Source organism: Oncorhynchus mykiss, chromosome 28 (assembly GCF_013265735.2).
Source record: "Oncorhynchus mykiss isolate Arlee chromosome 28, USDA_OmykA_1.1, whole genome shotgun sequence".
In the NCBI taxonomy this organism is placed as follows: domain Eukaryota; kingdom Metazoa; phylum Chordata; class Actinopteri; order Salmoniformes; family Salmonidae; genus Oncorhynchus; species Oncorhynchus mykiss.
In genome coordinates, this window is record NC_048592.1 from 20958127 (window position 1) to 20974065 (window position 15939).

At 35.5% G+C, this 15939-nt stretch overlaps 1 protein-coding gene across 4 annotated transcripts in view; it reads left to right on the forward strand.

The window, feature by feature from the left end:
* The first annotated feature begins 3037 nt into the window (after positions 1-3037).
* The window catches only part of LOC110508723 (E3 ubiquitin-protein ligase RNF220), a 191776-nt gene continuing 178874 nt past the window's right edge, over positions 3038-15939 (forward strand). For 2 of the 4 annotated variants that reach the window (XM_036967079.1, XM_036967083.1), the window contains exon 1: positions 3039-3409. The gene's annotated coding sequence lies outside the window, so the exon portion shown is untranslated. Of the gene's footprint in view, positions 3410-15939 lie in introns of all 4 variants that reach the window. The other 2 variants (XM_036967080.1, XM_036967082.1) reach the window with 2 other exon arrangements.

Here is a 15939-nt window from a genome sequence, read left to right on the forward strand (position 1 = left end):
GCTGGCAGTCCGACACAGCAGGACCTGGTGATCCGAGGTGAACAGGGTGTACAAAAGAAGAACAGCCCTTAATGTAATTTCTGTGGAGAAAGGTGCTCTCTCTCTCTGGCTTGTCCAGCTCCCATCCTGAGCTCCAGTTCCTTTAATGCAGCATGGCCTCTAAAGTGGACTATTACAGAAAGCAGGTGGTAGAAAGGAATAAAGGGGAGAGAAAATTAGTGAGTATAGACTTGCACCAAAACACTCATTAAATTCCTATTCCACCCTCCTCCTTCTCCACACACTCCTCTGGCATTGTCGGGGAATACAGATTTTGACTCCAAGTCTAACACCATTCTCTGTTTTTTGTATGTTGTTTACTTTGTTTTGTGTGTGTGTGTGTGTGTGTGTGTGTGTGTGTGTGTGTGTGTGTGTGTGTGTGTGTGTGTGTGTGTGTGTGTGTGTGTGTGTGTGTGTGTGTGTGTGTGTGTGACACAGGGAATTTAAGAGTGCAGAAAATACCAATTCACTTAGCACCTTTCAACACAAGTGTTTTCGGAAGGTAAGTGACAAAACTATGAAAAGACATCTCCAACACAGATGTGACATTTGCATTAATGACACGGTAGGGACAGTTCATTTATCTAGCACAGTTCCATGCTATAATCACAGACTCTGCAGTGTTTCCATGTGTCAGTATACTAATAATTAAGACAAGAAATGAAGTGTATATCATTGAGGCAGTGCTGTTGAATGACACAATGGGCATTAATTGCTCTACTCTGGGCAAAGAGTCATGATGGACTGTACTACCTAGTAATTACAACATAATTTGAAAGGTTGTGAGTTCAACTCATATTATAGTTGTTTGGTGTTATCTTAATAGTGAGTTTTAACTCTATTAGTCCCAAGACCCTAGCAAAAAACTACTTTTCATTTCCCTGACTTTCATTTATCTGCATGCATTTAGAATTCCCACAGCACAGGGAAAAAATGTGTGTTTGTACATATTCGTTCTGGCGTGTACAAACTACTATTTATAAGTTAACCCAATGAGTCCCACCATGATGCCTCTGAGTTTTGGACTTCTAACCCCTTTTAAACATTGTGTATTTGAGGATTGAATTAATTCATGTCTTCTTCATCTGTAGATATCAACCATTGGTCTGTGTGATTAACAGGGGCTGAGCTAAATCCGAAGGGGCCCAGGGATATTTTTATATGACAAAAACGTCTGTAGAGTCAGAATGGTTTGAGCTACAAACTATTAAAAGCTATCTATGAACGCACATGTAACATGTGTTGCTCTATGATGCTCACAAGCTAGTCAAGAGTGAGAAGATAAGGGGTTCTTCTACATAGAAGATCATTGGAAATCCCAGGACACAGTGTCTATTTTTTAAAATGTTTTTATTGAACCTTTATTTAACTAGGCAAGTCAGTTAAGAACAAATTCTTATTTACAATGACGGCCTACCAAAAGGAAAAAGACTTCCTGCGGGGGCGGGGCTGAGATTTAAGTAAACAAATAAATATAGGACACAACACACATCACGACAAGAGAGACAACACAACACTACATAAAGAGGGACCTTTAGACAACAACATAGCATGGCAGCAACACATGACAACACAGCATGGTAGCAACACAACATGGTAGCAGCACAAAACATGCTACAAACATTATTGGGCACAGACAACAGCACAAAGGGCAAGAAGGTAGAGACAACAAATAAGCACTGTAGGCGGTATCACAAACTCCACACAGTGGTCACTGACTAGTTGAATATTCATTTCTATATTACCGAGTAGTTTAACTTAACTACAGTACTTCTGATCGCAACACCTCAGCAACACAGAATACATGTGTTTTGGAGTGTTAGGAAATTTGGAGCAAGTCCTGTGAAAGATTTGCTATCAAAGGCCCTATAAGTCAATACACACCAGACCATTTAGAAACATTAGAGGTTGAGCTGTGGTATTTGATTTTGAATTGAGAGAGACCTGGGACACAGACAGGCCTCTTCCTCCTTCCCTCTAGTCACACTCAAATAGACATCATTAGCAACACAACTAAGTGATAATGTGTATGCATGCAGCCCATATGCAGGGATACTACTGAATCCCCCTCCCACGTTTCCCACGTTAGGGAATTTACTGTCACAGATAGCCTTGGCACAGTGGCTGTGAAATGAGACTAGTCTTCGCATAAATGAAATCTTCATTTGAGGTTCATTTTGACACTCAAATTTAAAGTAATTCAGCAAAATAAGAGTTCAATTCACCATCGAAATACACTTTAAACACTGTATTGTACATCTACTTTATAGCATAGTCTAATAAGAATATTTTTATGTAAGGTATGTGATATTATTTACAGTAATATTCCCCTCCTATTTGATGGACTATACATGCAATTCAATATCTTTCCAGCAGGTGGACAATATCTGAACGGTCCATAGACTGGAAAAGGCAGGCAAGACCAATGCAAGTGTTTTCCTACGTTTTGTAGGAAACCCACAATAGATGATCAAAAAAATCTCTATGAGCAACATAGTATGGGTTGCACACTTAGAAAAGTCATTATGGTCACTAAGAACAATGTAAAGTCTTGCTACAAAATACAAAATAAAAAAGTATATATTTTGGTTTAAATGCTTTCTTGGGAATGTGGGGGTATTTTGTGTCCTGTGCTGGACGGAGCAAACTAGTTGTTGCTTTTCATACATTTAAAACTGGCCCTGACAGTTTCAACACCTTTTCATTTCTATTTAACACAGTAGGCTAATTAATTGCTTTGCATAAGCAGCTTGTTTTGAGAGGTCACCACGTATGGAACTTTGTCATTTCACGGCTACTGTAACGCGTGCGTTGTGCGTAATCATATCTTTGATTGGAAATAATATGCATTTTTGATGTACCTTTTGTTTAGAAGTGGACTTCATTTCCACTGGTCTCTTATACAGCGAAGACAGAAGATAATTCATTCACTGTTCACAAAGCTCACTAAAACCCACCCTGGGGAAGACGGACGGAGAGAGGGGGCTGGGGAACTGCGAATGGGGGAAAGTGGAAAGGAGAGAATGTCAGTCATTGAGCAAACCCAGCGCTGAGCGGCAGCACTGCACCTAAAACACTGTTTGCGAGCGACACATCTACCTTAGATTCAATCTCTGCTTTTTCCTCGTTATTCCTAGACTCCACGCATATTCCCTCTCTCAGCGATACATGCAACTGATACCACTCTGAACACAAGAGCTGGCACAGCCTGCCTCGCCACACAGCAACCTTGCAACGAGGTGTTAACTAGCCTACTTTCCTTTCCATGCGACTCCGTTATCTCCGGTGCTTTCGCCAGCCTGCAATTGAAAAGTTTCGGTTTTGAGGATAAACGAAATCTACGACCTTCAAAGGGATTGTTTAGAACAACGTAAGTACTCCGAATGTTTAGACTGTGATTGCGTTGTGTTCTACTCTTTTACCTTTCGGGATTTTGTTGTCGTCCAACTTTTAACGCACCACGAATCTGGCTGTAGGCTATCCGACTATTTTAAGCGTGAACTCATGTATTAATTGTCGTAGTACTTACTGATTGTGTGTTCGTCAACTCTGCCTCTTGAAATGTGAATCTTGTTTACAGTCATTGAGAATTGCATATCTTTCTTAATAAGACTAGCGTTTGGGATTTTTATCATCAGCCCATGTGATGCATGTGTTAGGCTACCCTACTTTTTCCCCAAAAATGCGTTGCATTCTAACTTCTGAACCCGTTGGTTTGAATCATTAGGAGCGTTTCCACACGTTTCAAAGTCAGGGTAACTGTTAAACTGTATCTCTTGCTTTGGTCCTGAGTTGTAATTTTTACCTCATGTTTTGAACGTTGTTTTTATGCGGTCCTACTGTCGGAAAATGTATCATCACTTGTGGAAAGGACAAATCACCTGACATATAACCTCCATATAGTCAACACCTATAGTTTTACTTTAAATCGAGGTAGGCCTATCAGTAGTTGAAATTTCGGAGTAGTTGTGTCCGCTACCTTAGTCAAGGCCTACAGTGGGGAACATGTCCAAGATGTTACAACATTGTTCCATCTAATGCGCGTGAACTACTTTTAGTCATCCAACGAATACCGTGGAGAAATATGACTCGTCACAGATTAAAAGTCAACGTTTTGATGTCTTTGTACAAAACCCCAATTAAGCTTCCGTGTAATAAGGTGATTATAACCATACTTGCCTTTGACTATTTTAAAAACACCCATTATCTATCGTAGCCTTTAATGCTTATTAAACTAAACAAAGCCATGCTTTAAGTTAATGACCGAACAGTGGCCCTAACACTGTCTGCACAGCACCATTCACAATGAACACATCTCTCACCATTGTTTTGCTAAACCTTTGCTATTTGGAAAAGTAATATTTTAACATAATCTAAACCGTGGATTAAAATGTTAGTGAAGTATATTAGTTAATAGATGAATTTAGCCTTTTCTCTAAACTTGGTAACATAATGTTTTCTCTCTCTCTCTCTCTCTCTCTCTCTCCCTCTCCCTCTCCCTCTCTCTCTCTCTCTCTCTCTCTCTCTCTGTCTCTCTCTCTCTCTCTTTCTCTCTCTCTCTCTCTCTCTCTCTCTCTCTCTCTGTGTTAGAAAGAGAGAGAAAGAGAGAGAGAGAGAGAGAGAAAGAGAGAGAGAGCGTACATGAATATATTTAGAGAGAGAGAGCAGGTAGCCTACGTGTTGACTAAGGTTCCGTTAAGCATCAATTATGTTCACTTTAATCCTCGGAAAGAAAAAAATCCTGAAATCGAAAACTAGCGGAGAAGTATTCTGAGAGGGAGCCGAGAGAAAGAATAGGGAAACACCTGTTTACTACAGACCACTACAATTTACATCCTGCCCCAAATGACTGGCTACAAACTGGAAGGTTTCCGCTTAACCGACGAGTTGTAAACGAGTTGCTCCAAAGCGTAAGGCGTTTAGGTTAATTCACAGTTGATGAATACACAAAATATGATATCGATCAAGTGCAGCTCGCTCTCTAACGATAAACAGTTGACGATGCGGCTTTTCTTCAAGAAAATAAACATAGAAATAATAGTTTTGGAAAGAAAGAAAACAACCTTTAACTTTCATGAGCAGTTTATAAAATATCAATCTAATTTGACTTAATAAAACGTTTTATAATTTTTCAATCATCTTATAATATAACGTTTTAGATATTATATAATAATTGTACAACTTTTTAAATAAAATGTAAGCTAAAAGGGAACAAGGTTAGCAAGGTGCCTTGTGTCTTTCAACAGTAGCCTAGCCTATATTTTTCATCCGTGATCCTTTTAATCTAAAATGTTTGCTTTCAAAATATAATAAATTGTCTGTGTATGTTGACATGCCAAATCATCTTTATAGCTGTTATAACGGAGGGATGCAATTGATCTTTTTTTTTGTCAACTGGAAAGATTAGAGTCCTATGAGAGTCATATCCACCAGTCGACGCAGACAAACGTTTCCATATTGTTTATGACATTATATTGGCCTAATTGATATAGTCTAAGTGTGTAGGCTATAATTGGCTATTTCGATTTTTGAAAACTTTAACATTCTTATTTCACAAACATGACGTGAAAAGAACGGTTAAATTATTATTGCCTAATGTATTCCTATAGGCTTACTCACCCGTTTTATTTTCCACTAAAACACACTTTCATGCTTCGGTTGATTTATCAGCATAGTTTATCAGCATAGTCTCACACTTTTTTCAAACTTCTTATTTTTCTATTAGCCTATGTTCACTTGAATTATGGACATCAAAAAGGAAGTGCTAGGCCTAACATGCTCTCTGACATGCGTTTAATTTTTTCGCAGTAGGCCTATTTCTGCGTCTGATTATTTCTCTAATCATGGTAGGTTTTCAACAAGTAAAAAGTTAGGTTTTGGCATATGGTTTAGTATCTTAGGCTAATTGATACATCATCATTTAGATGGTACGCCTGTTTTGTGATGAACCTCTAAATATCAATTTGTGTGCTCTGCAGACGAATAAGGATATTTTGGTTATTCTAAAATCATTGAGTAGCAGGTGAAATAGACACCTGATCTTTTCACAGCGCAATAATTTGTAGAGAAGAATGAGGTTATGAAAAATATCTTTAACAAGTCCAGTTTTGAACCGATATTACACCTGTTGGGATTGTTATCCTTATTTTTAGGCTATTTAGTTCTTGTTGCTAAAGGACAATGTTATGTGAATTAATCAACTTCATGTACGCATAGAATATAGATTAATTTTCCACGTAGCCTATTGAAATGATTGTCTACTCCGTCTTTGCTTTGCGTCTCTTCACTGTGGCCTGGGAAGAGTCAAGCAAAAAATCTAAGTCGATGTCGGAAGAAAAGTAACACATTATTTATTTGTTAGCGTTTCGATTTCCCCCCCAGTCCTTCTTTTCTATCCCTTTCAGCAGCGATGTCAGCTGTTATTGCTTCCCATTGATCCTCTTGCAAAGTGAGAACTGAACTAAAATTAATGTCGAATCCAGAGCACGGATCAATAGCTAGAGTTATTTTAATCTGGATTTGAACGCTGTTTGGAATTAAAAAACCGGAGAGCAAGCAGGCGGAATGAAACACTGTTAGCAAATAGGAGAGCTTCTTCTTCTCTGTGTGGTTCGAGAGCTGAACTATTGCGAAGGAAAGGAGAAAGAATCGAATATTTACTCAAATTAGGCTACTCTTCATATTTGATCAATAGGGAATTATTAACGTCATGATATGCATTAAATATCGTAACTTGATACGCTACTGATCCTCCGTTTGGTCCAGACTTACACAAACCCAGATGACATAGATAGTAAATTAACTATGGATTACTCTATCGCATCGTCTTGATGACCCTTGGTCTATTAAATCCTATCGATATATAGGCTAGGCTACTAATTCCTCGTTCTTTATCAAAAGCAGAATGGTCCCCCCCACCACATCCCCGCCATCACGTCCCTACTAAAGTTTATATTTTGTTTTGCTAATAAACACTTGACTGGATGCTAATTTGCCATGCAGATGGTGGCATGGTATGGTAATTGAAATAAACGGTAAATAACAAGTGTTTGAACATATGCGTTTAGGATAAATATCTCGCACATGCACTCACGGTTTCACTGTATGCATCTTAGATTAGTTTTTGATATGCATTCATTATTTTGAATATTTGTAGGTTAGTCAATGCCTTGTGTGGAATGTTTAATCAAGGGGAGACGTTTCCCCTTCATTCATATTACAATATTCTGACCACTTCACTTCCCCCGTCGTTTAGCTGATTCTGTTTCCTAATTATTTTTTTGGACAGTGCAAATATTACTTGAAATGCTGTTTCAAATAAGGTTGTCTGGTTTTCTTTGTTGTGCGCTCGGGCTGTACAACCACGATGAGAACATTGTAGTGGCTAATTCGTTTCATATTGCGATATTCAATCTGAATAATCATACAATTTATCGGTTTTATTATTTCCTGTGTGTATGCCTATATTGTTTTCAGTCATCCGTTACATGGCAATATTTGCATCGCGTTGCGACTAGCCTTAGTTTAAAAAATGTTCCCTTCATTTTTTGGGGGGTGATTTGACCAAAGTTTTGGTCAGTCTTGTGGATATAGCTATTTGCGTTTTATGTCTGTCAGGGACTTAACTTCAATATTCTTTTCTCTTTATTATTGTATTTTGTTGCTTTCTGTCACGAGTGCTTTTTGAACTGAGTGTACAAATCAGAGTCTCCAATACTTAATAGCAACGACTGTGTAGCTCTGGAACTAGTTATATATGCAGGAAAATGTACTTTTATTGTTTTTTCCAATGTACACATGTGTAGGATATTACTATTATGATGTTATAAAATAATGCATTTTTATTGACAAATAATTGCAAACTATATTGAATAATGTTCCATTTTGATTAATGTTGCTTGTTTCCATTTAGTAGCATATTGCTAGATATTTCCAATAGCCGTTTGCAACGGTTTGACTGAATTGTATAGCAGTGCTATATCGTGAGAGACATTGAGAACAGGAGACAGTTCGGAGTTAGGCTGTCTAATGTGATGAGGTTTGTACAATATAGTTATCAGATATTTTCTTTCTCAGATTTCACCATTTGTCAATGATCTGGATGTAAATTTCAGAGCTTGGAAATAAGTTAATTTTCACATCCTGCCCAGAAGGCATTATCAGTGCATTTGCTTCAATCGATTGTAGACAGATATCTTTGTGTACTTATTATCTTCCTACAGTCATGGCTTGGGAGTGGAAAGGCACTTGTTCCGATATGGCTGATTAACACACGCACGCACGCACGCACGCACGCACGCACGCACACACACACACACACACACACACACACACACACACACACACACACACACACACACACACACACACATATTCATGAATTATGAAAGCGTAGTTACTTGTGTAAAGACTTCTGTGAAGTCTTCTAAACTTCAGTTTCATGGCACTGCTCCTGTAATGAGAAGCCTGCCGTGTTGGCTGAGTTATTGTGTGGTGTTTTATATGTTGAGCTGGCCAACAAGTTGTCATAAGAAGACTTTGGGGCAGGCCATCACTGGGCTGCTCACTGTATGTTATTGAACATCCAGTGACTGGCCAGGTAGGCCAGTGGTGTCCTCATTCCTCAGTCCAATCCAGGGCTCACTGTCCCCAGGCTCAGCCCAAGCCCTATGCTCTCTCTCTCTCTCTCTCTCTCTCTCTCTCTCTCTCTCTCTCTCCCTCCCTCTCTCTTTCCCCCCATCCCTCTCTCTTTTTCTCCCTCTCTCACTTTCTCTCACTATTTACAAAGAGATTGCACGGCTTCAGTGAGTGAGATGGTCAGGGGTGAGAGACAGAAAGAGAGAGTGGGGTTCTCTTTGTAGTCCACTGCTGGCTTTGGCGCCCTGGGAGCCAGACACGACACCTTGCAAATAATCTGGGCTTAACAAGGAATTAGTTGGTTCAGGTGGGTTGTGTGTGGCAAACAGTCCATCGGCCCCTGAAATGAATAGCCTAGGCAGGTCAGGAAACATGAAAAAATGATTTTGTCTGAATCAATGTGTTTCGCTGTCCTTTTAGCTCACAAAGGCTTATTTAGAAAGTAAACTCCCTTCTCCTTTTGGCAGTTCGACCTGAATGTCACTTTGGGTTGGTCACACACCAAGCCAATGGTTCAAATATACACAAAAGGAAAGAGAGTGCTTGGATTTGTGGGTGAAAGACATCTCGTAAAGATTTTGAAAAGACTGATTAGGCCTACACCACTCTGTGTCATACACTCCAGTGGAATGTATTGGTTGTTAGTGAACTGCCATTCGAGCAGTGTGGCACAGCTTGTCCAATCCTTATTGATTTTGCAGCTGAATATGCCCAAGTGGCATTATTGTATCCTTCACTGAGCGCCGGCTCTGATATTAAATCTTACTTTCATATTTGTCAGCACTGCAGCATATTCGGTGGAGAAACAGCAGCTGCTGTTGGTACATTTGATTGAAATACTATCTATATAGATTTCATATTGGCGAGTGAGCAGGTGATTTTGATTCAGAAGGAACATTTGAGCTACGACAGTGTGTACAGAGTCACAGAGGCACACATCAATGACTCTATTTCAATAGTATTGACTGTCCTTCGGACATCAGCCACAACTGGCTGTCTAGAATACTGAGTGAGCTTTCCGCTGGGACGCGAACACACCCGGCCAGCCCATCCACCACACAAACAGTTGACTCTGCCTGTCGCGAACACACCCGGCCAGCCCATCCACCACACAGACAGTTGACTCTGCCTGTCGCGAACACACCCAGCCAGCCCATCCACTACACAGACAGTTGACTCTGCCTGTCGCGAACACACCCGGCCAGCCCATCCACCACACAGACAGTTGACTTTGCCTGTCGCGAACACACTTGGCCAGCCCATCCACCACACAGACAGTTGACTCTGCCTGTCGCGAACACACTTGGCCAGCCCATCCACCACACAGACAGTTGACTCTGCCTGTCGCGAACACACCTGGCCAGCCCATCCACCACACAGACAGTTGCCTCTGCCTGTCTGTGTCACAACAGCAAATATTTGATGCCACACTCCTTGTTTCAAGCGGCTAAAATCTATTAGACTTTTACCTATATGATTGGGTTTTTACCATTTTAAGTGAAGTCTCGTATAAAAAATATCTTCGTTAATGTCAAGAGGTTTTGTCCCATTTAGACTGAGTGGTTTTTAGGTGCCTATAAAACGACAAGGGATTGTTTTGGAAGTGAAACAATGTAATTAGCTGCTCTGAAATGTGCCAACATCTTCTCCCTATGTGCAGTAGAATCACATGAAGATGAGAAGTGAATAAACACCTCTTATGTTTCATAGTAATGTTTCATAGTAAAGTTTAATAGTAATAGTGATGTTTCATAGTGATGTTTCATAGTAATACTAATGTTTCATAGTAAAGTTTAATAGTAATAGTGATGTTTCATAGTAATAGTAATATTTCATAGTGATGTTTCAAAGTAATGTTTCATAGTAATAGTAATGTTTCATAGTAATGTTTCATAGTAATAGTAATGTTTCATAGTAATAGTAATGTTTCATAGTAATGTTTCATAGTAATAGTAATGTTTCAAAGTAATGTTTCATAGTAATGTTTCATAGTAATAGTAATGTTTCATAGTAATAGTAATGCTTCATAGTAATAGTAATGCTTCATAGTAATAGTATTGTTTCATGGTAATGTTTCATAGTAATAGTAATGTTTCATAGTAATAGTAATGTTTCATAGTAATAGTAATGTTTCATAGTAATAGTAATATTTCATAGTAATAGTAATGTTTCATAGTAATGTTTCATAGTAATAGTAATGTTTCAAAGTAATGTTTCATAGTAATGTTTCATAGTAATGTTTCATAGTAATAGTAATGTTTCATAGTAATAGTAATGTTTCATAGTAATAGTAATGTTTCAAAGTAATGTTTCATAGTAATGTTTCATAGTAATAGTAAGGTTTCATAGTAATAGTAATGTTTCATAGTAATAGTAATGCTTCATAGTAATAGTAATGTTTCATAGTAATAGTAATGTTTCATAGTAATAGTAATGTTTCATAGTAATAGTAATGCTTCATAGTAATAGTAATGCTTCATAGTAATAGTAATGCTTCATAGTAATATTATTGTTTCATAGTGATGTTTCATAGTAATATTAATGTTTCATAGTGATGTTTCAAAGTAATGTTTCATAGTAATAGTAATGTTTCACAGTAATGTTTCATAGTAATAGTAATGTTTCATAGTAATGTTTCATAGTGATGTTTCATAGTAATATTAATGTTTCATAGTAATAGTAATGTTCCAAAGTGATGTTTTATAGTAATGTTTCATAGTAATAGTAATGTTTCATAATAATGTTTCATAGTAATAGTAATGTTCCATAGTGATGTTTCATAGTAATAGTAATGTTTCATAGTAATGTTTCATAGTAATGTTGGATAGTCATAGTAATGTTTCATAGTCATGTTTCATAGTAATGTTTCGTAGTAATGTTTCATAGTAATGTTTCATAGTAAGGTTTCATAGTAATGTTTCATAGCAATGTTTCATAGTAATAGTAATGTTTCATAGTAATAGTAATGTTTCATAGTAATGTTTCATAGTAATAGTAATGTTTCATAGTAATGTTTCATAGTAATAGTAATGTCTCATAGTAATTTTTCACAGTAATAGTAATGTTCCATAGTAATGTTTCATATTAATATTTATGTTTCATAGTAATGTTTCATAGTACTACTAATGTTTCATAGTAATGTTTCAGAGTAATAGTAATGTTCCATAGTGATGTTTCATAGTAATGGTAATGTTTCATAGTAGTGTTTCATAGTAATGGTAATGTTTCATAGTAATGCTTCGTAGTAATGTTTCATAGCAATAGTAATGTTTCATTGTAATGTTTCATAGTAATAGTAATGTTTCATAGTAATAGTAATGTTTCATAGTAATGTTTCATGGTAATGTTTCTTAGTAATGTTTCATAGTAGTAGTAATGTTTCATAGTAATGGTAATGTTTCATAGTAATGTTTCATGGTAATGTTTCTTAGTAATGTTCCATAGTAATAGTAATGTTTCATAGTAATGTTTCATATTAATGTTTCATAGTAATAGTAATGTTTCATAGTAATGTTTCATAGTAATAGTAATGTTTCATAGTAATAGTAATATTTCATAGTAATGTTTCATAGTAATAGTAATGTTTCATAGTAATGTTTCATAGTAATAGTAATGTTTCATAGTAATGTTTCATAGTAATAGTAATGTTTCATAGTAATGTTTCACAGTAATAGTAATGTTTCATAGTAATGTTTCATAGTAATAGTAATGTTTCATAGTAATGTTTCATAGTAATAGTAATGTTTCATAGTAATGTTTCATAGTAATAGTAATGTTTCATAGTAATGTTTCATAGTAATAGTATTGTTTCATAGTAATAGTAATGTTCCATAGTAATAGTAATGTTTCATAGTAATGTTTCATATTAATGTTTCATAGTAATAGTAATGTTTCATAGTAATGTTTCATAGTAATAGTAATGTTTCATAGTAATAGTAATATTTCATAGTAATGTTTCATAGTAATAGTAATGTTTCATAGTAATAGTAATGTTTCATAGTAATGTTTCATAGTAATAGTAATGTTTCATAGTAATGTTTCACAGTAATAGTAATGTTTCATAGTAATGTTTCATAGTAATAGTAATGTTTCATAGTAATGTTTCATAGTAATAGTAATGTTTCATAGTAATGTTTCATAGTAATAGTAATGTTTCATAGTAATGTTTCATAGTAATAGTATTGTTTCATAGTAATAGTAATGTTTCATAGTAATAGTACGTTTTCATAGTAATGTTTCACAGTAATAGTAATGTTTCATAGTAATGTTTCATAGTAATAGTAATGTTTCATAGTAATGTTTCATAGTAATAGTAATGTTTCATAGTAATGTTTCATAGTAATAGTATTGTTTCATAGTAATAGTAATGTTTCATAGTAATAGTAATGTTTCATAGTAATGTTTCATGGTAATGTTTCTTAGTAATGTTTCATAGTAATAGTAATGTTTCATAGTAATGTTTCATATTAATGTTTCATAGTAATAGTAATGTTTCATAGTAATGTTTCATAGTAATAGTAATGTTTCATAGTAATGTTTCATAGTAATACAAATGTTTCATATTAATAGTAATGTTTCATAGTAATAGTAATGTTTCATAGTAATAGTAATGTTTCATAGTAATAGTAATGTTTCATAGTAATGTTTCATGGTAATTTTTCTTAGTAATGTTTCATAGTAATAGTAATGTTTCATAGTAATGTTTCATATTAATGTTTCATAGTAATAGTAATGTTTCATAGTAATGTTTTATATTAATGTTTCATAGTAATAGTAATGTTTCATAGTAATGTTTCATATTAATAGTAATGTTTCACGGTAATAGTAATGTTTCACAGTAGTGTTTCATAGTAATAGTAATGTTTCATAGTAATTGTAATGTTTCATAGTAATAGTAATTTTTCATAGTAATGTTTCACAGTAATAGCAATTTTTCATAGTAAAGTTTCACAGTAATAGTAATGTTTCATAGTAATGTTTCATAGTAATAGTAATGTTTCATAGTAATGTTTCATAGTAATAGTAATGTCTCATAGTAATGTTTCATAGTAATAGTATTGTTTCATAGTAATGTTTCATAGTAATAGTAATGTTTCATAGTAATAGTAATGTTTCATAGTAATGTTCCATAGTGATAGTAATGTTTCATAGTAATGTTTCATAGTGATGTTTCAGAATAATATTAATATTTCATAGTAATGTTTCATAGTAATGTTTCACAGTGATGTTTCATAGTAATATTAATGTTTCATAGTAGTTTCATAGTAATAGTAATGTTCCATAGTCATGTTTCATAGTAATGTTTCATAGTAATGTTTCATAGCAATGTTTCATAGTAATAGTAATGTTTCATAGTAATAGTAATGTTTCGTAGTAATAGTAATGTTTCATAGTAATAGTAATATTTCATAGTAATGTTTCATAGTAATAGTAATGTTTCATAGTAATGTTTCATAGTAATAGTAATATTTCATAGTAATAGTAATGTTTCATAGTAATGTTTCATAGTAATAGTAATGTTTCATAGTAATAGTAATGTTTCATAGTAATGTTTCATAGTAATAGTAATGTTTCATAGTAATAGTAATGTTTCATAGTAATAGTAATGTTTCATAGTAATGTTTCATAGTAATAATAATGTGTCATAGTAATAGTAATGTTTCATAGTAATAGTCATGTTTCATAGTAATAGTAATGTTTCATGGTAATAGTAATGTTTCATAGTAATGTTTCATAGTAAAGTAATGTTTCATAGTAATAGTAATGTTTCATAGTAATGTTTCATAGTAATAGTAATGTTTCATAGTAATGTTTTATAGTAATAGTAATGTTTCATAGTAATAGTAATGTTTCATAGAGTTGCCAGATTTGGTAGAGCAGTTCTACTGTACATGTACATACACTTGTAAATGTGTCTCGTTCAAATATTATCTACAATCTATTTTAATTTCACATTTTGAGAAATTATCTTTTTTGGAACTTGTTGTGGATTTTGGAAGTTATCTACGGTGTTACAGTGATGTTTCTTTAGTTGATGAAATAATGGGCAGAAATAGGGTTGGAACTCTGTATTTCAATTTTCTTGAATTGTAGGAAGTAGGCTGATGCATTTGAATTGAATAGCTGATTAAGATGCTGTTTTTTTAAACAAGAGGCTCTGTAGGTACACTTCCCTTTTTAGAAGTTCGGAGATAATTAGAGATCTACTTGTTCAAATCATCTACCGAATTACCACAACATCAACTTGCAAATTGTCTAAATATGCCCTCTCCATAGATAATATGCCTATGCGCACAAGTGTGTGTGTGTCTATGTGTGTGTGTGTGTGTGTGTGTGTGTGTGTGCGTGTGTGTGTGTGCGTGTGTGTGTGTGTCTATGTGCGTGTGTGTGCGTGTGTGTCTATGTGCGTGTGTGTGTGTGTGTAAATGTGTGTGTGTGTGTGTGCGCGTGTGTGTGTGTGTACATGTGTGTGTGTGTGTGCGCGCGTGTGTGTCTATGTGCGTGTGTCTATGTGTGTGTTAATGTGTGTGTGTGTGTGTGTCTATGTGTGTGTGTGTGTATGTGTGTGTGTGTGTGTGTGTGTGTGTGTGTGTGTGTGTGTGTGTGTGTCTATGTGCGTGTGTGTGTGTGTGTGTGTCAATGTGTGTGTGTATGTGTGTGTGTGTGTGTGTGTGTGTGTATGTGTGTGTGTGTGTGTGTGTATGTGTGTGTGTGTGTGTGTGTGTGTGTGTGTATGTGTGTGTATGTGTGTGTGTATGTATGTGTGTGTGTGTGTGTGTGTGTGTGTGTGTGTGTGTGTGCTCCAGAAGGGGTTGAATGACACTGTCTGCCATGTCCTGTAATAAAATGTAAGAGTGGCACTTTCACTGTTGTCAACAATCTCTAAATGTACTGACAGACAAGGAAAGCACAGGAGCTGTGGTCTGAATGACGCTCTCTAAGGAAACTTTAGCTGTTTGGGGCTCCAATACTTGGCCATCAGTCAGAGTTGACAGTGTATGTTTATATCTAAATTGGATTTATGTGCGTTTCTCTCCTAAAACAACCAGATGGAAAATAGGTTTGACATCCCAACTATTTACCTTTACAGAGACCTATATCTTATTTTACATCAGTGCCTTTCTGACAGGAATTATATTACACTTCATTGTTGTTGACGTTGCAATTTCTCAAGACATCATGACATTGTCACTTAAAATACAATAATGTGTTGTATTTAATATTTCACTGACAGCTGCATCAGTCTACCGAGAGTAATCAAGT